Here is a 25,917-nt window from a genome sequence, read left to right on the forward strand (position 1 = left end):
ACGCAAAAGATTACTTATTGTTTAATTCCATTTATATGAAATTTCTATAAGAAGCAAAATTAGAAAACAGATCAGTCGTTGCTTGGGTCTCGGGGGGGAGCAGGGATTGACTCCAAGTAGGCATTGAGAAACTTTTTCTTGTACGTAAAGCATTCTAAAACTGCACTGTGATGATAGCTGCACAAATTCTTAATTTACTAAGAATTTCAAACTATAACTTACATTAGGTGCAAACTGCATGGTATCTAAATTATACCCACAATAAACCTGTTAAAAGTGGGGTGGGGGGGGCGGGGAGGAAGCCTTTCTGAAGACAGAAAGGTAGCAGGAAGCCTCCATTAGGTACTCTCTTCCAAAGAGTCCTAACAACTGAACTTTCGACAGGATGTAGCCAAAGAATTAAACATGGCCAAATAGGAGGGAAGGGCAGAGATAAAAAAAGGTAAGGTCAAGGTCGAAAGGAAATTATGTTCTGAGCAGGACAGCAAGAAGGACTATGTCCCAGCTACCGACAGACAACAAGGTATCATTCTCTTCATCCTAAAAAAGGAAATTTAAGAAGAAACAGCATGACATTTTCAAGTAAATTTGAGAAAACTGTCAGCAGCTTTAAAATTACTTTCACACTTCTATGAAAAACAATTTTTAAAGTTTATTTATTTTGAGGGTGGGGGGGGGGCAGGGGAGGGGCAGAGAGAGAGGGAGACAGAGAATCCCAAGCAGGCTCAGCACTGCCAGTGCGGAGCCTGACATGGGGCTTGAACCCACAAACTGTGAGATCATGACGTGAGCCAAAATCAAGAGTGGGACACTTAACAGATTTGACCGAGCCACCCAGGCGCTCCTGAACAACAAATCTTAAAGGACATGAGCTGAAAAAGAAAAAACGCCTATACATCAGGATAAGGGCTAAAAAGCCGTAAGTCACTAAGACACAGACAGACAGGCGTGCCTCTGGATGACCCTCATCTTCATATGGGTATCTGGGAGAAAAATCTCCCCTTGCGTATATAACTAAGAGGCTCTTTTACTAACGAGTTGCATGCTCTACAGCAAATTAGTTAGCCTTAGTAGGCTTTGGTTTCCTTTTCTCTAAAACTGGGAGAGTAAGAGTACTCCTAGATAAGATTAAGGAGTTAGTACATGTACTAATTGCTATGGACAGTGCCAGCCACAGACTGCCTGTTATGTTTTAGCTATCATTATTGTAACCCTGTCAAAGAAATGACAACAACTACCATCTATTGGATGATACTAAGTGCCAGGCAATGTGTTAGCAACTTAGGTAACTTCTAGTTTAATCTCTAGGAGACACAGGGAAAGTACCCTTAGGGAAATAAGATTGAGTGGTAAATTGCCCAGAGTTGCAGAATCACTAAATGATACGGCAGTCTTCTCTCCACCGCATTACTGAGGTGCTCACTGAACTGATGTACTAGAAGCAGTGGCTGATCATGAGTTTATGTTAAAAATATTCAGTAATAATATTTGCAAAGCAATTTACTACAGCAAGTAAAACTTGCCTCTATCTGCAGAATTGTGTTTTAAAGAGGGTAATTGTGGTCTCCAAAGGTTAAATGATTTACCGAAGGTCACCAAGCTATTGCTGGAAGAATCATAATTCAAACCCAAACCTTTCCACCTGGTTGGTGCTCTTTCCACAAATGTACCTCAATGAATACGGAGGCATTTAAAACCTAAATGGCTATATGCTAAATTTATTCTTCATAAGGAATTTTCTTGTTTTTATCATTATCATCACTCACCAAGAAGCAGGTAGATATAATTATTCCTATCTCCAGATGGCTGAGAGAGAGGCAGCAGCAACAGTATCGGTAGAAAGAAATGAGATTTTAAATCTGGATTTGGGTCCCTGGTTTCTAGTCACGTTTTCACAAGTGTTGTAACTGTTCTGAGCCTCAGGTCCTTCTCTTCTACAAAACGGGGATAAGAGCACATCCCTTCCTGGGCTGTTGAGAGATCAAGTGATGTGATGAATATAAAGCCTTTATAATAGCAGCTGGCACACAGATGCTTAATAGATGTCAACTTGCTTCTGTGTCCCTCAAGGAATGAACGGAAGTGAGGAACAACAACACTCTGCCAAATACCTTGAACCTGGACTCCTCCACCTTTCAGTACACCAATGGCCCATAATTGCTGCTCGCATTTCTTTTGTACTTTGTGCTGTAGATCGGTACTAGCAGAAAATGATCTAAGGAGTAACTGAGGAGTATAAGAGACAAATAGAGTTTGCATGACACGATCAGGTTGATATTCTTTATCACAGAAAAAAAAAAAATTAGAAGACCTTAACATTTGGTGAATTGATTTATGTGTAAAGTATAAAAAAAAAAACCCAAATGCTCTAGATGTGAATAATACTCTGGCTGTGGTGCAGCTTGACAAAATTCCTAAAATATCTAATGAAGGAATTATACTACTGCTTAGCTTGTTTCTGGAATTTTAATTATGTTGAAAGTGCACAAATGAAAAACTAGTTAATACTAGTTGAGAATTTAAACCTACTAAATATAAATAAATAAAACCAGCTCAGAAATTACTTAGAAAGTAAATGGCTTCATGAGCAGTTCTGTAGATAATCTTCTCTTTGGTGAAGTCTCCTCAAATGAATAAATATCTGTCTACCTGTGCATCCATTTGTCCGTCCACCTGTCCATCCATCCATCGATTCATCGATCCATCCGTTTCTCTCTTTTTTTTTTTAATTTTTTTTTCAACGTTTATTTTATTTATTTTGGGACAGAGAGAGACAGAGCATGAACAGAGAGAGAGGGAGACACAGAATCGGAAACAGGTTCCAGGCTCTGAGCCATCAGCCCAGAGCCCGACGCGGGGCTCGAACTCCCGGACCGCGAGATCGTGACCTGGCTGAAGTCGGACGCTTAAGCGACTGCGCCACCCAGGCGCCCCGGTTTCTCTCTTTTGTGTTCACTGATTAAGTACCTAGAATCACTCTTCTGGTGTTAAACTCATGCGAGGTTGGTGGGTGTCTGCAGTATGCATTTCAGACAGGCATGCTGATCATGAGTAAGAGATAAAGAAACAAAAAGTCAAAGAAGTACCAATGCCAATATAGCCCTTTCTTTATGCCATTCTAAAATTTCTTCTCTCAGAGTCTGTGGATTCCTGAAAATTGCATGCAAATTTTATGTGTATATTTCAGGGAGAAGTGACTACAGTTTTCTTCTGATTCTAAAAGTCTTCTGTGACCCAAATAAGGTTAGGAGATACTTCTATGAATACTTTCGGATCAGCCAACAAATTATTAGGGGGAAGAAAAAAACACAAGCAACTTTTGACCTAATGACACAGTGTATGTAAGAGACATTTATTTTTTTTCCTAAGAGAAAAGGTTCATCTGACTACAATGAGTGAAATCATCATCTCTGCAGTAGTAGATTTAGTATAATCTGGAAGCTGAGTTACATATTGCTGTTTCATTTGTTTTGTTTGAAAATTAAAAATAGTCAGTTACTGCCAATTTCATAAAGTTTAACCTAATATAAAGTCAGCGATATAAAATGGGCCCCACCCAGTCAGTTATTATATTATTTTGGAGATGATGAAAACTGGTGTTACTCTTACTAACATCTCAGCCTCACACTCATCTATTTTTAATCGTATTACTGGGGCCAGAAGTCCAAAAAAGTACATTTGATTCCTTTGGCAGCTGGCCTCCTGTTAGGTCTTGAGAAAGAAGGTATGACAGGAGATCAGAAGCAGGAAGAAACTTCGGTGCCTCTCAAAGTGGTCACTTCCTGCTGGTGAGGTGGCAACCCCTGGGGTCGGTGCTCCCAGGACCCAGTAACACAAACTCTGCCCTTCTGCTCCCCAGGCCTCCTGGCAGCAACTGCTTTCGGTAATTATTATCCTCTGGTTATCTCATCTCCCCACCTTTACTTTTCCAGCCTTCTAACTTCTATGTCATAAATTCCTTGTACTAAATATCTTCTGATAGGTACACCTTGCATAGTTTTTCTTTCTAACTGGGCCGAGATCGAAACAATCAAACTCACCAAAGTCCTGTTCTATGACCTTAATGAAGTTACATTTACACAAACCACATTGTGTTTGGGTACAGTAATAGATGGAATAAGTGGTAAAAGATAGGGCTAGTAAAGCCTCAACTCTGTTTGCACACTGAATACAAAGAATATAGATGTATTCTTATAAATGAGTATGTATGTTCTTCAAAGCAGAACACATAAAATTTGTGAATGTTAGAGAGAAGTTTACATCTAATTTGGTTGAAGAGACAGTTTTCAAATATTAGCCAAAATCTGCTGGTAATTCACATACTAATTATAAGTGATATTTAAAATCCAAGATAGCCTTTTAAAGCCTCTTTCTGAGAAAAAAATGTAGTAGCAATTAGGTTTTTTTTTTAATTATTACCTCTCTTCAAAATCAATAAAACTACTTAAAATTTTTTTAATGTTTATTTTTAGAGGGGGGGGGGAGGAGCAGAGAGAGAGACACACACACACACACACAGAATCTGAAGCTGGCTCCAGGCCCCCAGCTGTCAGCATAAAGCCCAAAACGGGGCTCGAACTCATGAACCATAAGATCATGACCTGAGCCGAAGTCAGACGCTCAACCGACTGAGCCACCCAGGCATCCCAATAAAACTACGTTTAATATGCTAAATAAAAATCCAGATGGCTTATTTAGTTTAAATTTGGTACAATTTTAGTTTTTGGAATAAAAAAGGTAGTTAACAGGGGCGCCTGGGTGGCGCAGTCGGTTAAGCGTCCGACTTCAGCCAGGTCACGATCTCGCGGTCTGTGAGTTCGAGCCCCGCGTCGGGCTCTGCGTTGACAGCTCAGAGCCTGGAGCCTGTTTCCGATTCTGTGTCTCCCTCTCTCTCTGACCCTCCCCTGTTCATGCTCTGTCTCTCTCTGTCCCAAAAATAAATAAACATCGAAAAAAAAAAAAAAAAGGTAGTTAACAAAAAAAAGGCGCAAAAAAGGGAGGGGCGCCAAGCAGACGCAGAGGACATCAAAGAATTTAGTGTCATCCACTATGTTCCTAAACCCAGGATAAATCATGAATATACAGTTTGGCTTCAAGCAAAAAACCAAATGAATCACTACTGTTAACTAAAACTTAAGTAAATACTGTGTTAAGTAAGGTTTTTATCCCATAACGTTATGCCTGCATTCCACAGCAAATATTTTGGAATAAGCACAAAGCCTTACATAAGACCAAAGATATTGCTTTAAAAAGTGTAAGTAAGCATACTGAGTAATATGGTTATAATATTTAAAAGGAACCATATTAAATCTCAAAGAGTTTTTACACATCTGTTATTAAAATCATTTTATGATATTGCTGGTTGAAGTGAAGGTATTTACTATCTACAGTACTGTTAACACAATTCTTATATGAGTTTTTCTGTTTCTATGGTAACATGAATTATAAGGTTCAATGAAGCCAGATTCAGTAATGTGTATTTTTCTGTTATTCAAGGTGAAAAGGAAATGAAACATTTCCAACATTCATAAACTGCAGCAAATGTCTGAATTCCATTTAGAGATAAGATGATAATTACTAAAGTAATTAGAATTCTTCCTGGATGGAATTATTTTGCACACAGTGGAAATTTAGATTTGGGAATGAAAGCAGGGGCCAGAGTATATTCAGCATCAGTAATTAATTACAACCAAAACCAATATGGTCTTCTGATACCTTGGAACAGACTATACCTTCTTCTGTCTGCTTCTGACTACAATGTGAAAGAAAACTGGTTCCCCCACCCCCATCCCTTAAGTCAGAAAGATAACGTGGGTGAAATCATTTTATTCAAGAGAAAATCCAATTACAGAAATAATCAACTTTTCCTTCCTGCTTTATTTTTTTCATATTTGAAAGGGCATTCACATTAGCAGAACCAATTAAATGAATATCAGGACAGGGCAAAAACTATAAAGTTAAACAAGTTTCTTAAATCTTTTAAAATTACAGTTTGAAAAAAAAAACCCACTTATTGAAATTTTAGAGAGTCAAACCCAGATCACAGCATTCTTTAATAGGAAAGCACAATTGGAAGGCGGCTAGCCATCAGGTCTCAGGGAGAATAATTTATAAAATTATATGGTCCTAATGCAGTTGGCTCTAATATTCAGCCCATCATAAGTAAGAAATCAGGCAAATTTTTGCTTTTAATGGAAGTGTTGTCATCATCAAGAAATGGCACTCAGAGATACCACATTTCAAGACTTACGCCATCCTAAAATGCAATTCGTGTAGCGGCATAATAAATAATACTGAAAAAAATACATACACACAGAGAGGGCAAGCATGCAACAGAAGCCATCAAATCAGAACACAGTAGAATATTATTCACAATGATATCCTTTATTCCGTATTACTTGAACTCTCATTTTGTTTGGTTTTCAATTCAGGTTACCCTAAATATCATATATCAAGGGAATGGCAAACTATGGCTCAAGGGCCAAATTCAGCCATCACCTGTCTGGTAAATAAAGTTTTATTGGAACACAGCCACACCCACTCATTTACATGTGGTCTAAGGCTGCTTTGGCTACAAAGGCAGAACTGAGTAACTGTGACAGTTGCAACTGAGATGGTATGACTCACAAAGCCAAAAATATTTATTATCTGCAGAGGCTCTAGCCAACCAAGCCCATGACTCTGATTTTTGCTCTAAGTACTCCCAGGGACACTCCAGGGTGAGTATGAGAGGACAGTGGGCATATGACACTCTCCAAAATACAGCCCCAATCAACCTTTTCCACGGTCGCTAAATATGCACTGATACAATTCAAATCAGAGTACTCTCTCTGCGCAATCGTCCCCTGAAGCCCACCTCTCTGATGAAGTCTTTCCTGATTTTCTCTCTGCATCTCAGTTCAGTCACACAATTAAGGTCACACCTCAGACCTCGGGTGGCCCTGTTATGATCTGCCCAGTACCTTTCACATGTATCCCTGTCTTATGCCTCCAAGTAAATCATTAGCATCTGCAGGTCAAGGGTGGGGTCATATTCATATCCCTACACTCAGCAGTAATGGGACAGCACACACAGTTCAGCACACAGAGCTGCTCAGTGGCTTAAAAGGTGACGGGGAAGGGAGACTGGGGCAAAAAAGACAGGGGGATGAATGAATGAAGTCAGTAAGGCAACAGGCTTTCCTCATACCTATTAGTGATTAATTCCCGTTTTATCTCATATCCATCATAGTATTTTACTTTAAAGTCCTAAAGGTGAACTTCCAGCCTTGACCCATCTGGCAGGCGGAGAGAAGAGGCAATGCAGGGGGCTTTGGAAGTGGCAGCCTCTCACTGGGGTCCAGGCCACTGGTACCAGGATCCTGGCCATTGGTACTGACCTGTCCTGCTTACAAGGAAGGACATCTTTCTCAAATGAGTACTAAGGGAAAAAAAAAAAAAAAGTATTAGCTAGCTAACAGTTGTTTCCCCTTCAATATTTCTATTTATAGAAATAACTAAAATACTGACAGGGGATCGATGTTTATTTTAAATGACCTGGAAAAACAAATCAATAAATGACCTAAGTTTATTTGCAGCCCTCTGTTTAAAGTTGCAGAGAAAGGGGTTCACACTGGAATCCCGGAAGCTGAAGGTGGATGCGAAACGGAAAAGGAGGCTTCATTCTAATTCTGCCTCACAGTTGTTCTCTTCTATTTTTGAAGGTGATAAATCTCATCATTCAAACATCATTTACTGACGAAATGATATGCTCTTGGCAAAGTTCTGGACAGTCTAGATCTGTGAGGGCTGCTGGGGCAAAAGGTGGCCACGGGTCCCTTCCGTATGAAACACACATGGAATGTGCCTGGTCAGTGGGTGCTGCCGCTTCTACCTGGAGGGCTCGTCACCTTCCACGACACTGCCTGTTGGGTCCCCATTTGGCCCAAATCTCCACCCTCCAAAAGGGCCTGGCTGGTCGTCGGCACAGCCACACGGTATCACCTAAGACACATTCCAGCAATCCTGAGAACACTCTGAGGCTCCTCCCAATTGTGTGTAACCCAGCTCAGCGCGGGCCCCAACAGCCCTCTGGGGGGCAGCCTGCCTCTTACGACACCTGGGTCACCAGTGGTGGGATACTGGGCATCGCTGTGACACAGGTGGTAGCTGATCCTCAACCAAGAAGCACTTCAAACCCCAAGAACAAATCCGCTACATTGGGGGACATCAGGACACTACAGCAACCCCCAAAGTCGTCGTTTAGGGGAAAAAACATTCATGAACTACTTGTACGTGAACTCCATGTCAGGTTGACACATACTGTGGCATTAGTGACACCCGCCTCTCTGACACTTACTGAGCACTTTGTGCCAGTGCTTGGCGTGATACTGACTCATTTCATCCTCAAAGCAGTTCACAAGGTACGTAATACATTCCCATTTTATAGACGTGGCAACGGAGCACAGAGAGATTAAGTAAACTGCCCAAGGTCACACAGCAGTCAGTAGTAGAGTCTGGATCTGAATCCTGTCTGCTTTCAGAGCCTGTGATCTTAAACGACAAACTGCCTCCACTGATGTTGGCCAGAGAATATGAACAGTGCCAGATACACTTATTCCAAAAGGCCTCCCATCTCAGAAACGGCAACTATCAGGTATCCTCACACAGCAACTTCTCTGAGGCTCTCATCTAGAAGCATGAGTGCCATCAGATGACCTCACCACTGCTAAGCAGCAAAAACACCCACTTAGCATCATCTTCCCGTTCGGTCCTCAGTTATCCAATTATCACTCTCATGTTAAAACAATACTCATGCACTTATCCTTTCAGCCAGTGAAAAGAAATGTAGAAAAAAATATCCTTACCAAATATCCTATCTGTGCCAGTAGCCAACAAAAAGATTCACGACAGCTCAGATTTTATCACACACATTTTCAGTGGTGCCAAAATGAGAGGAAGAGATAGGACCCCAGGAGACTAGAAACATTAATAGACATAACTAGCCTTTGGCTCAGACAGGCAGCGAGAAAACAAGAAATCCTGTTACTTTTTAACACTTCGCATCACGTCCCAAGCCACGCAAGGTCTAGAAAGCGGTCCTGATTACATCATTTTTGGCAAAAGAATCAGAGGAATATGCAGCTTATGCTCCATACCAGGTCCTGAACGGTTCGGAGCCTGACACAGAAGCCAAAGCATCTCTGTCTTTCCTGTAATTCAGATGCAGGTAATGGCTGCAAAGACCCACGAAGGGTCACATGCTGATACTCCTTTTCTAGACTACTTCATGGACATCCAAACAACCCCGTGAGAAGGAAGGAGTGATAGGTTTCCCATGCATTGGTTTAGAGAGGGGAAGTCTTGGCAAGCGAGGAATCGGGCTTCCAACCCTAACAGCTGCCTCTCCAACCTGCTAACCTGAATAATTCTCGGGAAGGACAGCCCCCGCCAAAGATTTGGGTGCTGTGATGTCAGAGAGAGCAGTAAAGGAGAAAAGTTCCGTCTGTGACCACCAATGCTGGCAGCAAGCGTGACACGGCCTAGGCAAGGTCTACTGGGCGGTTTAAAGACAATGTGATTCAATGCCGCGAACACGCATCGAGTACCTCCAACGAAGGGGCCAGGAAAACAGAAGCACAGGTTGTGCGCTGGGGCTTGTGTGTCACTCCCAGCCACCAGCTGAGGTAGACGGTGATGTCAGGTTCAATACCACGGAAGGCAGAAGGGTGGGGTAAGCAGGGGTGGTGGAATAAATGGCATTATGAGCCACAAAGGAGATGAAATTAGGGCTCAGGTGGGGTGCGGGGCAGGAGCAACAAGGAAAAAATGTAGAGATTTGAGGACATGACCGGGTACACAGGGCCCCAGACGGCCACGTCCTAACGCAGAGTCTGCTGACGTTCACCGGGACAGAGTGTGACGTCATCGGAATTCATATTCCACCTCAGTCTATGTACGTAGCTCCAATTACAGCACACAGCTTCCCTCGGCAAACAGCTCTCACAGAACCAATCCTGATCAGAAGAGTAAATGAAGAGACCCCAGGTGGCAAGAGACAAGCGATGGCTCTCTCATCACAGCTAAGTGTCTAAGACAGGGCCGCACAGTCAGGAACAACAGGCCTCCCGCACAAAGCCGTGTCGCCCTCAAGGCAAAGTCACGTGCTCCAGGCAGGCTTGAACAAGAACTGTCTTCGGTCGCGTGATGACACTTGCATGAAATGTGAACACAAACACGCCGACTGCAACAGAACATCACAAAGAAATGACACGGAGAGCGAAACGTGAAGGCACGTCCTGGCACCAAGGTAGGGACGGTGAGCAGAACCGTTTCCGGAGGGCGACAAACGCTGAGAACGTTCAGACAGGACATGCTCTTCGCTGAGGCCAATATGCTTTATGAAAGGAAGGAAGGGCAGTCTTGGAGGTATTTCTACGAGTACTGCCTAGGATATACCTCGGAGGACAGGAAAGTAGAATAAAGAGCCACTATTACACATATTTGGGGAAGGTGGAAGAACCTTAAATGTTTTTTGTTTTTTTTAACATTGGCAGAGGAGTCACTTTGGGTTGTGATGGCTCCTCAAGGAAAATTCAACACAATCAACAGCATCAATTAAATCGACAATGCATCCAATCAACATTCGATATCATCAATATCACAGGAGGAGGACCTCCCATGTCCTGGCCCCGTGCCACAGGACGGCAAGGTGCCATCCCTGCCTTTGAAGATCTCGGTCAGAGACACGTCAGGGGCCCACCAGGAAGTAGCAGTAGTAGCAGCGGTAATATCAGTAGCTACGGAAAACATCCCTGTTGCATTTTGCACCCGGCACTGCTCGAAGTGCTCCTCATACGCTGACTCAGCTAATCCCTTAGTGCTCCTGTAAGGTAGGTACTCACATCATGGCTGTTTTACAGAAAGGAAACTGAAGCTCAGTAGGGCTGAGTGACCGGCCCCAGGACCTAAAGTCAGTAAGCGGCAGGACTGTGACGTGGATCGCAGGCATCGTGGTGGCCACTTCTGAGCTCTGACCTCAGGGCCACGCCACCTCCTCATAAATAACTACAAGTGGAGGCGCGGTGGTCACGCGCTACGAGAGCGGGGCAAAGAAGAGCTACAGTAACACGATGCGGAGAGGACAGAGATGCCGGAAGCCTTCGCGAAAGGGGCTCAGAGGACACAGGCGGATGGGAGAGGGCACCAGTGTCCAGCAGGACTAGAATGCAAGTGACATATGTAGCTGCAAATTTCCTAGCAGTCGTATGACAAAAGGAAAGAGGTGAAATTAAAAATACGTGACCCAAAAACGCACGAACTCTTGCCATTTCAATGTGCAATCAACAGAAACATTAACGAGATATGTTACACTCTTTTTTTCATATGAAGTCTTTGAAAGCCGCTATGTATATCACACTTACAGCACATGGTGGTTTGGACTTTCTACATTCCGCGTGCTCAGCAAACACGTATGGCTCCTACACTGAACAGCACAGATAGAGAAGAGGTGCCTGAATACTCTCAACAGAAGGAGAAGCAAGAGCAAAGGCATTCTGGCAAAAAAAAAAGAAGGAACAAACACCACAGGACAGGGCACGCATGACGAGGAGTACCGGAACTTCAGCTAAAGAGGAGGATAGGAACAAGATACACAAGCCTGGCGAAAAGGAACTATCAGAGGCTTCTGGGAGGAGCAGTGCTTGAAAGCTGTGCCTCCGTGAGATGATTCTAGCAGCACCCTAAGGATGACTCGGAAGACACAGAGATGACAGGGCACAAGATAATGACGGCTTTCGCTAGGACAGCGAGACTGGGGATGGTGAGGGGAAGGAGCGTGGCAAACTGTATAATCATCAAAAGTGTGACTGATTAGGCGGCTGACTTGGGTGGAGGCATGTGTTGGTGAAAAGCGGTAGAGCTGGTAATAAAGGAAGTCAGTAGGATTCTAGATGTGAAGCCTGGAAGAGAAAGGATGGAGAACAGGCCATTAATTCAGACACCTACTGATGGAGTATCCGGCGTCACCAGAAAAGCATTCGTTGTGTAACTGATGGACCCTAAGTACAATGAGGGTGGGGGCCAGGTTGTAGCAAGTCTTTATCTCCCCAGGGTTTGACGCATAGTGAGGTTCTCAAAATGTGTTCATTAGTAGAGGAGCAGGGATGGGGTGAATGGTGGGAATGGGGGTAGAGTAGGGTGGGTAGGAAGTAAGCTTAAGGTTGAAAAATAAGTAAGATGACCAAATTATAAGAAATGTTGGGGTGGAAACCACAGTAGACTTAAGATGGATTAAAACTCGAGCACTTTGACTAAATTTTCCCTGGTAGTTAAAAACATAAAAGGGATAAAAATAGTGTGAAACAAACAAACAAGCAAACAAACAAATAAATAAATACAACAAAACAAGAGGAAGAAAACCACTTTCACCAAAAGGCAAACTAAATTCTAGGTGACCATTCCCTTAAAGTTAACGCTGTTAGGGGCGCCTGGGTGGCTCAGTCGGTTGGGCGGCCGACTTCGGCTCAGGTCATGATCTCGCGGTCCGTGAGTTCGAGCCCCGCGTCGGGCTCTGGGCTGATGGCTCAGAGCCTGGAGCCTGTTTTGGATTCTGTGTCTCCCTCTCTCTGACCCTCCCCCATTCATGCTCTGTCTCTCTCTGTCTCAAAAATAAATAAACATTAAAAAAAAAAATAAAGTTAATGCTGTTATCCATATAATCGTATTAAAACCGATTTCACTGATGAACATGAAATAAGGAAATGTGTCTTTGTACATTGACTATAATAATAAATATTACACATCTGTATGCTACTAACCATAAAAATTACAACCCAGAGATACAGTAAACAGCAGGACTCTACTAATCAAAAATTTTAAATGCTACAAAAATCCTTAACAGATTATGCAACAGGAAGCCAAACATTACAGGCAAGTATTATATGTTGTGCTAGTGCAAAAAACCTGAAATACCAAGAAAAGTATGATTTTCAGAGTTACAGTGAAAAATCTAAGATAGAAAGGTAATTTGATGCACGAACTGTATTTTATTAAATTGGAAATGCAGTTTAAGGGAGTTACATGATTTTTAAGCCTGAGTTTTTATTCAAGCCTTCTGTTTCGATTACTTTTTACAAATTTAAATCTGCTGATGGCGTGCATATTTCCAATAAATACAACAGCATGAGGTTCCATACTAGCAGGACACCTGCTCACATCTTTTATTCATGTACGTGTTCCCGGTGCAAAGCAATTATATTATTTCAAATATTTTAAAATGTTTTCTATTACTGACTAACATACCTGCAGGTCCCTTCACAAATCATCGCTCTCCTTTTGCACTCGCTCTGTCTAAATCTCTGAGAAAAAGACTTATTTGTGGTGGTGTCTGCAGAAGTCAGTAATAGCTCACAAGTCATGTCGGTCTGGCTTCTTTGCCTCTGACTGTGGATGTGAGAATATAGCTTCTATCAAATGCAAGAAAAAAGCATGCATATATAGATTTTGTTTCTTATCCTTGATCCAGCTCTTTGGAAATGGTTCCTCGTGTTATAAATTCAGGAGAAAGAAATAAGTGCTAAAAGCCTGTTATTACCACTCTCAAAACCGTGCAACAGTCACTGGTCTCCCATCAAGGGTTCGTCGGTACAAGGGCAACTGCAATCTTGTCAGCTTCCTATCTGCAGGTGTGGGCATAAAGGTGCATGGGGGTGCAGTGCGTGGAAGAGTGGAAGGGGGGCGAGGAATTAGGGAAAGAGCGGTACGTGTTTTTGTCATATTTTTCTATATTTGTTGAAAGGACAACCATTTAAGTACAGCTCATAACTGAAAATAGTAAATCTGAAAGGCAGTGACTATTACTTTTAGGTCAACTTACCATAGATATATCATGTCATTCTTAGTACAAGGATTTGAGGGGGGGGGGGGAGGTAAGCTTTGAAGATGAGTAAAGAAATTTTATTTTAGGCATTGAAATAATGACCCCAGTATATAAAAATAACTTCTAATAAATCTGAACTATGCACTGACATATTCCTAAGAGCGAATGAAGATTTTTAGTGAGGCTATTCAATCTTTTAAAATCCATTATCTATATGACTTATAAAGTATTAATTGTAGTTAGTATCTAATTGTTAATGCCTATTATTTACTCACTCTCTTTCTCATTGAGTCTTCTCAACGATGGTGGCTATGCAACAAAAAGATATTTTTAATCTCAATTTGACTGAGAGACACTCATCTGAAAGAAAACAGTCTCACACAAAGAATGATCACATAGGGGCACAGGACGTCAGACCATTATTGTTTTATGACTAAAAAATGAGTGACTTAAGACAAAAAGCTCAACATCCTTAAACTTCATTTCTATTCATTCTCTAATAAATACCATCTGTTGTGTACTTTAGGGATATAATACCCGTCAAAAACTCCATCGTATTATGAGAACCGGCACCAAGTTGATCTGAAATGCATATTTGAACAGATGTGTTTAAATTACATCTCCGTCTATCCACATGCATAAATTCAGAGCAAGCGTGTGTTGATTTAAAATGCATAAAAAAAGGGATTTGGAGATGCATCAAAAGTGAACAGCATCTCAATGGATCAAGGCTCACATTACGAAAGGTCATTACTAAAAATAAAGTTTGCATTTATTAAGGGTTTTGAACCAGGGGGCTGTTCATGGGAACTGACTTAATGTTTGCTGCACAAAATCAGCCACTGAAACTAATTTTTTACAACTCCTCCATGTAAAACATTAAAACTGTCATGCATGGACAGAAAAAAATGCAAAAGCGGACGTCACAACGGAGAATGTTCTATGGAACGTCTATTGACTGACATTGGTTCGTATGGTTGAGTCCCCCATGTTTCAACCACACTTTGCATTTCTCTAAGAAAAAACATCTGAGTGATTTCTGCAGGCATAACACTGCTCTGATCCCATTTCTTACAGAAATGCTTTCAAAAATTACAATTAATTGAACCCTTTTCGAATTATGACGTCCATCAATGCTTAGCAAGAAATGAAACACAGAGAAACACAAGTAATGAAGGTACAGATCTCAGTCTCTGTATTGCACCAGGTGATGTTGTAAGTCAGGTTAACACACAAATATGTTCTATTCTTCTACCTTGCCAGATAAACTTTCATAATCACCTGGACAGCCGTGGCCAATTTCAGAATCTTGGCTTTTCAGAAACTATCGATACAAAGAGTAACGTCCATTCTCCACAAGGCGAACAGCAGAAAGAGAAGAAAACTAATCGCTGAGGGAAATTCCTAGTGAAGTGATATCACCAACAACCATCAAATTGATGGATATTATTTTACACAGCTGCTTCTACAGACTCGGCTCTCACCGAGGAAGTTGAATGTGAGAATAAGTCTGCAACACACATTTGTGAATACTCATTCTTAGGTAGTACTATTACCTAAACCAGTGCTAAATAAATACACTAGAGAATTAATAGTTTCTTTACCCACTGATTAGGAAAGTAAAAACTACATATAAAACCAGCAGAAGAAAAACACTTTATACACTGGCCATCTTTGAAACAAACCTTTCAAGGTACTATAATATATGAGGGCAGCTGAAGAAAAAAAGGAACGACTGTTTCAGAAAGGAACTACAGACCTGTACAAAAAACACCTCTGAAATGCAAAAGGAAATCAGCTTTTTCAGAGTACATCTCGTCTCTTAAAGGTGGAGACTAACAGTTCTTCTCACTGATAGACTCAGAAAATTCTCTGCGGCCTGAATTAATTCACCAAGGGATAGGAATGAAAGTAAGCGCGGACAGTAACAAGTGCAGTGATATCACCGTGAAAAAAGTTTTTCTTTTTATTAAACTCCTAAATAGCTTCTAGGTTTATACTTTGTGCTAATTATTCTGTTGTTCCTCACCCGCTCCCAGCCCCCAGCAGCGCCCTGCCCTCTCTGCCCCGCTGTGCCCCCCAGAGGCTGACCCCTATAGAGTGCATCCTGCAAGCTCCAAGTCTCACAGTCTGGCCCCACCGAACTCCAGGCCCTTCCTTGAAGCCCCGACTCTATCTAGCCTGTACTCATGACACACACAACACTCTCCCCACTCCTCCTCCAAGTCTGTCCGGCACAGCTAACCCCTGCTCGCAATTTAGGCCTCTACTTAAAGAGCACTTCCTCCAGGAAACATGTCCTGGACTTGTGCTGTTATTTCAGTGCCTTTCCCGAGCTCCCCAACACTGCTGTTGCCCGATATTCTATTGTAATTGCTGCTTGTTTCTGTTTTCTCCACTGGGACTACGAAGTTCCTTGAGGACAGTGACTGTGTCCGGCTGGCATGCCACATGCCCAGGGTCCAGCTCAGTGCTTGACATAAAGTAGGTGCTTAATAAATATTAATGAGTCAGTGAACGACTCATTAGTTCCCCTTTTAAGGAAGGAAAAGTTAAATCCCATACGTAAGTTTTATTGAGACCTGATTGTCAACTTCTTGGTTGAAGTAGGTGGAATCAAATATGTGACACATTTAACAAAATATTGAAAGACAAACTACATAATAATCTCCCAAAGCAAGGGGTGAAGTGAGACAGAATCACTGGAGAACAAACAAACCCCAGAATCACTTGGAGACTGTTACACTAGAATGTGAACTTTCCAATACAATAAATGCTATCTGCTGTGGCTATTAAAATGAAAATGAATTAAACGTAAGATCAAATTTAAAATTCAGTTCCTCATCTACGCTAGCCACCTTTCAGGTGTTCAATAACCACATCCAGCAACTTTCCACCACCTTCACCAGCACGGATACAGAACATCTCCATCACTGCAGAAAGTTTCACTGAGCCATTCTAGAAAGTTGAGATCTTGTAATTAACAGTACTAAAAAAAAAAATAATAACTATATAATTGGATCTTTTCTTCATTTTATAAAATGGGAATGATACCTACTGATTATGTTGCAAAGAGGATCAAATGAGACATTTAAAAAGACTTAGCTCAGGGGCACCTGGGTGGCTCAGTCAGTTAAGCATCTGACTCTTGTTTTCGGCTCAGGTCATGATCGCAGAGTTTGTGAGCTCAAGCCCTACACTGGGCTCTGTGCTGGCGGTACGGAGACTGCTTGGGATTCTCTTTCTTCCCCTCTCTCTCTGCTCCTCCCATGCTCATACGCACTTGCACGCACGCTCTCTCTCTCTCTCTCTCTCTCTCTCTCTCTCAAAATAAATAAACCTGAAAAAAAAGGTCAAATACATAACAGACCAGACAGGCTCCTACCTTTGTTCAAAGTACGCCATTGTACCACCCGTTTCTCAGTTGTGCTAAAAACACTGGCTTTCAGACTGTTTTGCAAAAAAGGCTAAGGGGACAGGGCCTGAGTAGCACCTCAGACCTATGGGGTGTCAGGCCTCCTGAGTCTTCAACCGAAGCCACTTCAGATTTAACTGTTAAAGACTGGGTTTCCATTTGAGATTATGATTTTTTTTCAATAAAGGACTACGAGGTCAAGCAAACAAACTAAATAGAAGTCCAACAACAACAAAAACAAGTAACTGATGTCCTGCAAGACTCATCTCCAGCCTTTATGATCGGCAGCCAAGTAAAGCCCGTCATGATCCAACTCCTCTGGTCTCACCTGTCACTACAATGTTCTAACCACACTGCGTTGAGGGTATCGGGACCAAACCCGACGGTCAATTAGAAAACAAAGCAAATGCTTTTGGGCGCTGATCCGTGGCTCTGATGAATCAAGAGATATTACCAATACTGCTATTTTCATTTGTGGAGCCAATGCCACAACTGAAGTGACCCAAAATTAGCCTCTAGAGAATAGCCTGCATGGAGCAACCATGGGCAGGGACACTTTCAAAGACTGCGAGACAACACTAACTCATTACAACTTGAAGTGGTATCTGCCACGATGCGTTGCAACTGATGCCGGCTGAAACTATGTGCGAAACACACACACACACACACACACACACACACACACACACACACACACACATATCAACAAGCTTCCGAAAATGAAAGCCTGTGATGTTATTCATGCAGGTGCTTTGCAGAAATATTTCAATCTTCCATGAGACGGAGCTGGTAATGTCCACAGTGAACTTCATTCACTCCTGGGCACTTAACTTTGATGAGTTCCACACATTTTTGTCAGAAACAGAAGCAGAGTATTTTGACTTGCTCTACTTACTTCTAAGGCTTCGCAGTGGCCAAGTTATATTGTGAATTTTTTGAGATCAGGGTTGATAATTAAAATTTTTCTTTATGAGAAGAACCACCTTCAACTACTATTATCAAACACTGAATGGTCTTGAAAATTAGCTTTTGAAATAGTTTTGGTAGATTTCTTAATGAATCCAACCTAGTATTACATGGCAAATAATGTTTTCACGCAAAACCTATACTTCAGTCAGTTCATTTTTCACAATTAGGTTGTTTAAATCACAAGCAATGTGAAGGCCTGTTACACATTTACCATTATGTCAAAACTTAAAGGCGTTAAGTGTGGTCTCCATTCCCACACAAATATGCAGATTTATTTTCTGAGCTCAAACTACAGCATTTTTCGGATCTCAGTATGACTGCGAAGGAAATGTCTATATTTAAAAGCTCATTTAGCTCTGTAATTGAGGAGTTTCAACCAAACCTTCAGTTGGAAGTGACTGATCTGATAAAAAGCAAATATCAAGTAAAGGATCTGATACAATTCTATAAATCCTTTGCGAGTGACAAAAACGTTCAGCTCAAGCCATGATAAACTGACATCGTGAACTGTTATCAATATTTGGCATTGCGTATCTGGGTGATGAAAGGACATTTTCAAAAAAATACGTAAATCTCATTATACATCAGCACTGACAAATGAACATTAGCAACTGGTTTTGATGACAGGGAACATTAAATCACGAACCCCAATTAGTGAAAGGTTATCCAAATAAAGTAGGTCTTTTTACCAGTCAGTCTATATGTTCTTTATGTATTTATGTACTTATGTGCTTATGTACTTATGTACTTATCTATCGATCTATCTATCTATCTATCTATCTATCTATCTATCTATCTCTACTTACTTACAAGGAATGTGAGAGGGGGAGAGGGGCAGAGGGAGAGGGAGAGAGAATCTTAAGCAGGCTCCACACTCAGCACAGAGCGCAACATGGGGGCTTGATCCCACCACCCTGAGATCATGACCTGAGCCAAAATCAAGAGTCGCTCGATCAACTGAGACACCCAGGTGCCCCAGTTCTGTATTTTAAATATCGCACTACATTATATTTTTATCAATAAAAATTTTGCAAAAATTTGTTTTCCTTATAGACAGAGGGTAGACATTTTATCCTTCATCTTGTTTCTTGGTCTACAAAGTCTAAATATTATGTGGCCCTTTACCAATAAAGCTTGCTGACCCCTAGATTAGATGCTTCTTTAATGACTCTGACAGTTTAAAATACAGATAAAAGTAAAGTTTTCCTGTCAAATGTGAGTTATGCTCAAAATGAAACCTATGGCTGCTGCATTTTTTTTTTTTTTTAATACTCAAGAAATGCATCCGCGCACAGGTGCTTCCAGCAGGACGCTAGGCAAGATATGCCTTGTCTCACGGATTGCCCGTGCTTTACCCCGAAAAATTCCATAAAGAAAATCTCAGTGGATTTTAAACAAGCCCAATCTCCAATCATGGGCCTCAGAATTCTGCCTATTGAGAACTCTTGAGGCAATATTTAATGTTAACTAAATAGGATATGTTCCTGTGATTATATGTTCCTGTGATTGCCTAAAACTGATGTTGATGGAGAGAAAGATGCTGAAACAAAATCCATATTGAATCTCAAGCACAAACATCAAATGCACAAACAATAACAGAAGATTTCAATACAAAAAGTTAATATGCTATTTCGATTTTGTTCTATTTCATTAAGATGAGTGCCAGTAAAACACATTATGCATTTACCTGTGATGCAGAGACGATCCACCATATTGCAAAAATTATAGATGAAAAGATTTAGAAAGCAATTGAGTGTACAGTTCACAAATAAAATTCTTAAAATGAAATTTTGTGCCCTTGGGCCTTTTGTGTAGATAGGGAAAATGTCATTCATGAATTGCTCATATTTGATTTCTTCAGGTTTATCAAGTTGAACCAAAATTGCTTATTCTAAAAATAACAACAGAAGTAATTTCCTAAGATTAGATTGGCCACGTTTGCTTGGATGAACGAACAGTTGTACGAAACTGATCCTATGTTCACACGGACAAGTCTTTCATGTGAACTTGTAGGCAGTCTGTCGTGGCCTGATAACAAAACAGATGTTTTCCTCAGTGATTTCACTAGCTTTATTAGGTACCGAACAGCCTTGGGATCAAGCTACATGTGTTCTTTACCAAACTGTATTCGTCTCCGTAAAACAAAGCTCATCAGACTAGCTCATCTATGAACTGCTTTAATTGACCACTTATTTGAAATCAAGCAGGTGTGATTCCAGACATTTATGTTTATTTTATATATATATATATATTTTTTTTTATTGAAAAGACTTAAGGGATGTAAAAATCTCTAGAGATAAAACAATGATGGCTCAAAGGTAAAGCTGGGGAACTTATAATTATGAGTAAGAGTTACAAAGCCAACAAGGAGTTACAGAAGATAACACTGGCTCCTTAACGCAGAAGATGGAGACCATCTGGCAGCATCCGAATTTTGTCTACACTCACATTTTTCCCTGTAGTTTGGTTTAATTTTCTGTATTTTCCTCCCAGATGCTGAGGAACATACTTGCTGTTTCCTTTATAATTGTGCTCCAGATTTCATTCTTCTAGAATTTCTGATGGGCTTTCTTGTCCTTTATACTTGCCTCTTTCTCCAGCATGGCCATACTTTTCCTGATACCAGGGCTCACCTCTACTAAGGAACAATTCAACTCGGCTTGTCTTGCCTAACTCCTCCCTCCCCTTTCCCTAACCGGTTCCAAATATTTTCCCTTCTTCCTTCCCCTCCAGGCTTCTGGAAGAACAGTCTATCACTGCTGCTGCTGCTGCTGCTTCCCTATTAACTTCCTGGTAAATCCTCTATAAGCTGGCTTCTAACCCAACCCAGTGAATGAAATGATCTCATCACTGGCAAATCCATGAATGTTATTTTCTGTCCTAATTCCACTTGACCTACTTGCTGTATTTGACACTATTAATCATCCTTTCTTTCATCGTTCATTTGACAACTGATGTGATGGGGTGAGCTTAAGGTCTATGGGTTGTCAGTGTGTAAACAGCATTAGGATGATAGAAAGAAGCAGCTAAGAAAGATGGGACTTGCAGAAACCTAAATGGTATGGATAGTGTGTCTACACTCATCCTCCAAACACAGACACTGTTGAGTGAAAGTGGGGTGCTATTAATAAATACACTAGGATGGCAGGCCTAAACCAGGATGATCCTGGGCAAATAAAGAAAAAGGTGACCACAGGTACTGGAGGAAAAACGGCTAGCGGACCCCACACCTTCAGGAAACCTTGGTCATTACCCTATTTTCCAAATACTATTCAAAAGCCACGCAAATAGTGCACTGAAAGGCATTAGACCTTGGTATAAAAGCACAGGAGATAAAGGTTCTGTTTGATCTCTACAGCACAGAGTGGACTCAGTTATGGAAGTAATCCGTTCCACTGGGTTTCACCCGCCTCCAATCCCGACTTCTACTCTCATGCTGTTTTCCACCTTATCTCCTAGCCAAGCCCAGCCCTCAAAGCCCAAGACAAAGCCTGAACTAGAGCATGGGAGGCAGAATTCTAAGATGGTCTCCAAATTCCCCAGCCCTAGTGCGTGGATAGCTTCTCCTGGTCATTCCACCAAACACTAAACTAGGTTTGGCTGCGAAAAGATCTTGCAGATACAATTAAGGTCTCAATCAGTTGACCTTCAAATAAGGAGATTATCCTGATGGACCTGACCTAATCAGACACCTTTTAACAGAAGCAGAGAGATCTTTTGCCATTGCTGATGAAAGAAGTCAGAGAAAAGGGCTCTGGCTGGCCTGGAAGATAGCAAGCATCCACGCTACGAACCACCCGGGGGGAACTGTGAGTGGCCTCTGAGAGCCGAGAATAGGACCTAGACAACTAGCAGGAATATAGGGAGCTCAGTCATACAATTGCAAGGAAATAAAATCCATCAATAGCCATTAAGGTTGGAACAGGACTCTGAGCCACAAACAAGAACACAGCCAACATCTGGACTTCAGCCTGGTGTGAGCCTGAGCAGAGGACCCAGTCCTACTGTACCAGACTTGAGGTCTACAGAAACTGTGAGAAAATAAGTTTGGGTTGTTTTAAGTCTTTATGTCTATGGTAATTTGTCACATGGTAACAGAAAATGAATACATAGAGAATGGAATGAGGGACGCACTAGACATCTACCAGGCCCCTCTGTCAGCTTCAAAGCAAGGAGAATGTGCCAGAAGAAAAATTAAATCAACTCTTCCCCCAGTTAGGAACACCCTAGAGAAGGAAGAACTGAGTGGCCAGAGTAAGACTCACTTCTCAGTGTATCCCCTTTGTACTTAAATTTTTTTTCACGTTCCCTATTGCGAAATAAATGAAAATAAAAATCATCGCAACATATCAGCAGATGATTCAGGGAAAAGAATCAAAAGAAGGAATCCAAAGGCAAACTGATATTTCAACCTGCCCACAACCATGGAGTTCCAGCAATCAACCCACAGATCAACCCACTTAGGCTATAGGAGGCCTGATTACAAAGAGAATCTCCAAGGAGACGGCTTCTCCAGAACAATCCATCGCTCTGACTCCCGCACTCTGTCCTGTTACTTTCCTCTTATCTCCTTCCCTCTTGTTCATTCAGAGAGTGATCCACATCACAAAAAAAAAAAAAAAAGAAAAAGAGAAAGGAGTTTGTGACAAGGAGCTAGACACTGGACGTAGGGAGCAGGAAGAGATTGTGTTCAGCGTCAACACATCCTAAGTCGTAGGAACTCTGCGAGCGTACGTGCGATGAAGAGAAAGAACAGGACCTAAAAGCAACGAGGCTGGCGTGGTGAAGGGAGCACGGCTTCTGTGGTAAGCAGAGCTTGACGCGTCAGTGGGACATCCGGGTTGAAAGTCTAGGGGTGCTTCGGGGGCTCAGTCGGTGAGGCGTTTGACTCCTGATTCTGGCTCAGGTCCTGATCTCCTGGTTCGTGAGACTGAGCCCTGCATCGGGGCGTGTGGTGGCGGGGCAAAGCCTGCTTGGGATTCTCTCTGCCCCTTCCCCACTCGCGCGCTTTCTCTCTCTCCCAAAAATGAATTAACATTTTTGAAATATTTGTAAAAACGATAAAAAGGCTAGCAGGTACTCGGTACCCAGCTGTGTAGCCTCTGTGTTTTAGGCTACAAATTGAGAGGAACAGCTGACTAGCCGTATGTGGGGACAGCGAAATGACGTTAACGTCTCCCCAGTCCCGCGACGCTGCCCAGCCCCGAGCCAACTCCCAGTGGACATGGGGGAGGTGACTCAGAATCAGAAAGACACCTACGAGGAAGTTCACTCAGTAGTGCAGACCAGATATTTTGCGGACACGCCTGTGGGTTTCTACACCCTGTGTGCCCTCCCACCCTGCTTCTCTCTGGGTCCACCCGCTGCTTCCCTGGATTCCCCACCTCACCCTCAGTTCCTGTGTGCAGCCCACTTGTATTTCTCCCTCTCTGGCCTAACTCAGCACCCTGGGCCTAGCGATCTCCACCTCAGACTGGTGGGCCAAAGCCTTCGGCTGACTCTGCCCAGGCTCCTCCCCCACCGATTCTGTTTTCCAGAACACGGGCGACACGCAACTTCCTCTCACCTCTCTGTTAGGGTTCCCTTCAGTCCGGCGGAAGACACAAGCGGCACATCCTTGGGCAGGAAAGATGTGGAAAATGGCCAGCATGTCACTGCATGCTGAGCAGGGCAGGGAGGGGGGGTGGAGGTGGCGGCTGGGAGGCCCCGTGCTGCTGCGGAGCCAGCGAAAGCCGGGGTGTTATACTTGAAATGGAGGGAAAAGATGGGCGATGGCTAGTGTGCATATGGAGGAACAGTTTGAAAAAGAAAACAGACACGTGGACGGCAAGGAGGGCTCAACAGGGAATAAATGATAGGATCCTTTAGTAAGTTTAGGCCAGGCTTCTAGAGGCAGAGTTAGCGACGGAGCTGGGGAGAGAGGGGGCTAGCAGTGGGGCCAGCACTGGGGGGGGGGGGGGGGCGGACAGGACTAGAAGCAAAGGAATGCAAAGCTATTTTCACAAGACATCAAATCCCAGAAGGTTTGAGAATTGGGAGAAATAAGCGATGGGCATTCATGACATGGATGAAGAACAAGAAAGAGAGAAGAGGAGAGGGCTGAAACCCACTGGTGAGTCACAGTACACCTGCCGACTGCCAGCCATCACTGGAAGGGGACAAAATAATGCATAAGGTCGTGCCCAACAACACGGAAAGAAGTGTCCAGAAATGAAACCATTTTCTCTGATAGCATCTTAATTATGGCTGCATATATGTCTGGTTTCACACATGGGCAGGCTGCACTTTTCTCCAAAATAAATTCCTGCAGAATGCATCATAAAAGTCTGCCTTTTTTTTTTTTTCTTCATAAGAAGAATAAAAACATGGGTTGTTGCCCTCCCGATTGTGACTCGGCATTAATTAGAGGTAAGACCAGGAATAAATCATAACAGCAGAGACACAATAATAAACATGTATAACCATTTAAAACAATAAACATGTTCCAAGTAATTACATTGAAGGATTTTAGAGCAAAAGTGACTGCTAGAGTTTGTGCTGTCTACTCCTTTCATTCAAAAGATGAGATTCCAATTAAAACTCGCACAACAAACTTATTTCTTGATGCCCAATCACAGAAATGCTTGCATAGCCTATTTCAAAAGAAGCTCCCAAAGTGATACACTGTACAGGACATTCTGAATATATACAAGGACACACAATTTACTTACAGTGAATCTACAGAACAGAAAAATACCACCGTACTGGATCGCAGTTTTGCATTATCTCACATTAAAATATTAGCTACAAATAGAGAGAGAGAATTTTAACTTGCTTCTGTGCTCTCTGCTGCAAAAAAAGGAAAAGGAATTCTTAGCCAAATTTTTACATGATAGAAATTGAAAACAACCCAAATGTTTAACAACGAGGAATAACTAAGCAAAGAAGGGAATGTAAACTTAATGAAATGTTTTACACAAGCTCTGAAAAAATGATAAATACAAGGACAACACAGAATCACAGAAATGTGTATTCAAAATAATGATGAAAGGAAAATGAACAGAAATTAATAGGTAGGTGCCTGGCGGCAAATTCAGAGAAAAATATAGTTGAAAATTAACCTTCAATTGTATATATGTATTTTTTCTATAAAGTTGTTCTATGTCCATAATATAAACCAACAAGAAGCAAGCAGACAAATGAGCAAGCTGCTAAGGAAGTCTGGAATGAAGCTTGCTTTCTTCTTGATGAATTTCTTTGCAGCTAGAAAGAGAGGCAGGGGTTTATAAAATCATTTCACTATTTACTTCAAAGAGGATGATTAGAGCACTTCAATATTCAAAGAATGCCCTAAAAACTTTAGTTTCCAGACCCTAGAGAAAATAATAGGTTCAATTCCTTTTGTTCATCTCCATTACATTGCTCATTACCTTCCCATCCTCCAAATAACCAAACAAACCCGTGTCTCTATGTCTCCAAATGGGAAAAGAAGTTGGGCGTTGGTGGGAGGATTCCCTGAAAGTTTTAGAGGAAGAAGAGGAAGAATTTTCATCCACCTTTACATTTCTCTAAAACTTACTTAAATTTATAATGAAACAAGTAAAGCCAAATCAAAACAAAATAACACAAGCAGCCAAGTATGACTTTAAGAAAAACTGAACTGAAAATACATAGAAAAGCATAGAGAGAAGAATGC

At 41.9% G+C, this 25,917-nt stretch overlaps 1 protein-coding gene across 8 annotated transcripts in view; it reads right to left on the reverse strand.

The window, feature by feature from the left end:
* The window catches only part of CDKAL1 (CDK5 regulatory subunit associated protein 1 like 1), a 715,645-nt gene that overhangs the window by 222,710 nt on the left and 467,018 nt on the right, over positions 1–25,917 (reverse strand). The window lies entirely within an intron of this gene.

The sequence above is a fragment of the Leopardus geoffroyi genome, chromosome B2 (assembly GCF_018350155.1).
Source record: "Leopardus geoffroyi isolate Oge1 chromosome B2, O.geoffroyi_Oge1_pat1.0, whole genome shotgun sequence".
Taxonomy (NCBI): Eukaryota; Metazoa; Chordata; class Mammalia; order Carnivora; family Felidae; genus Leopardus; species Leopardus geoffroyi.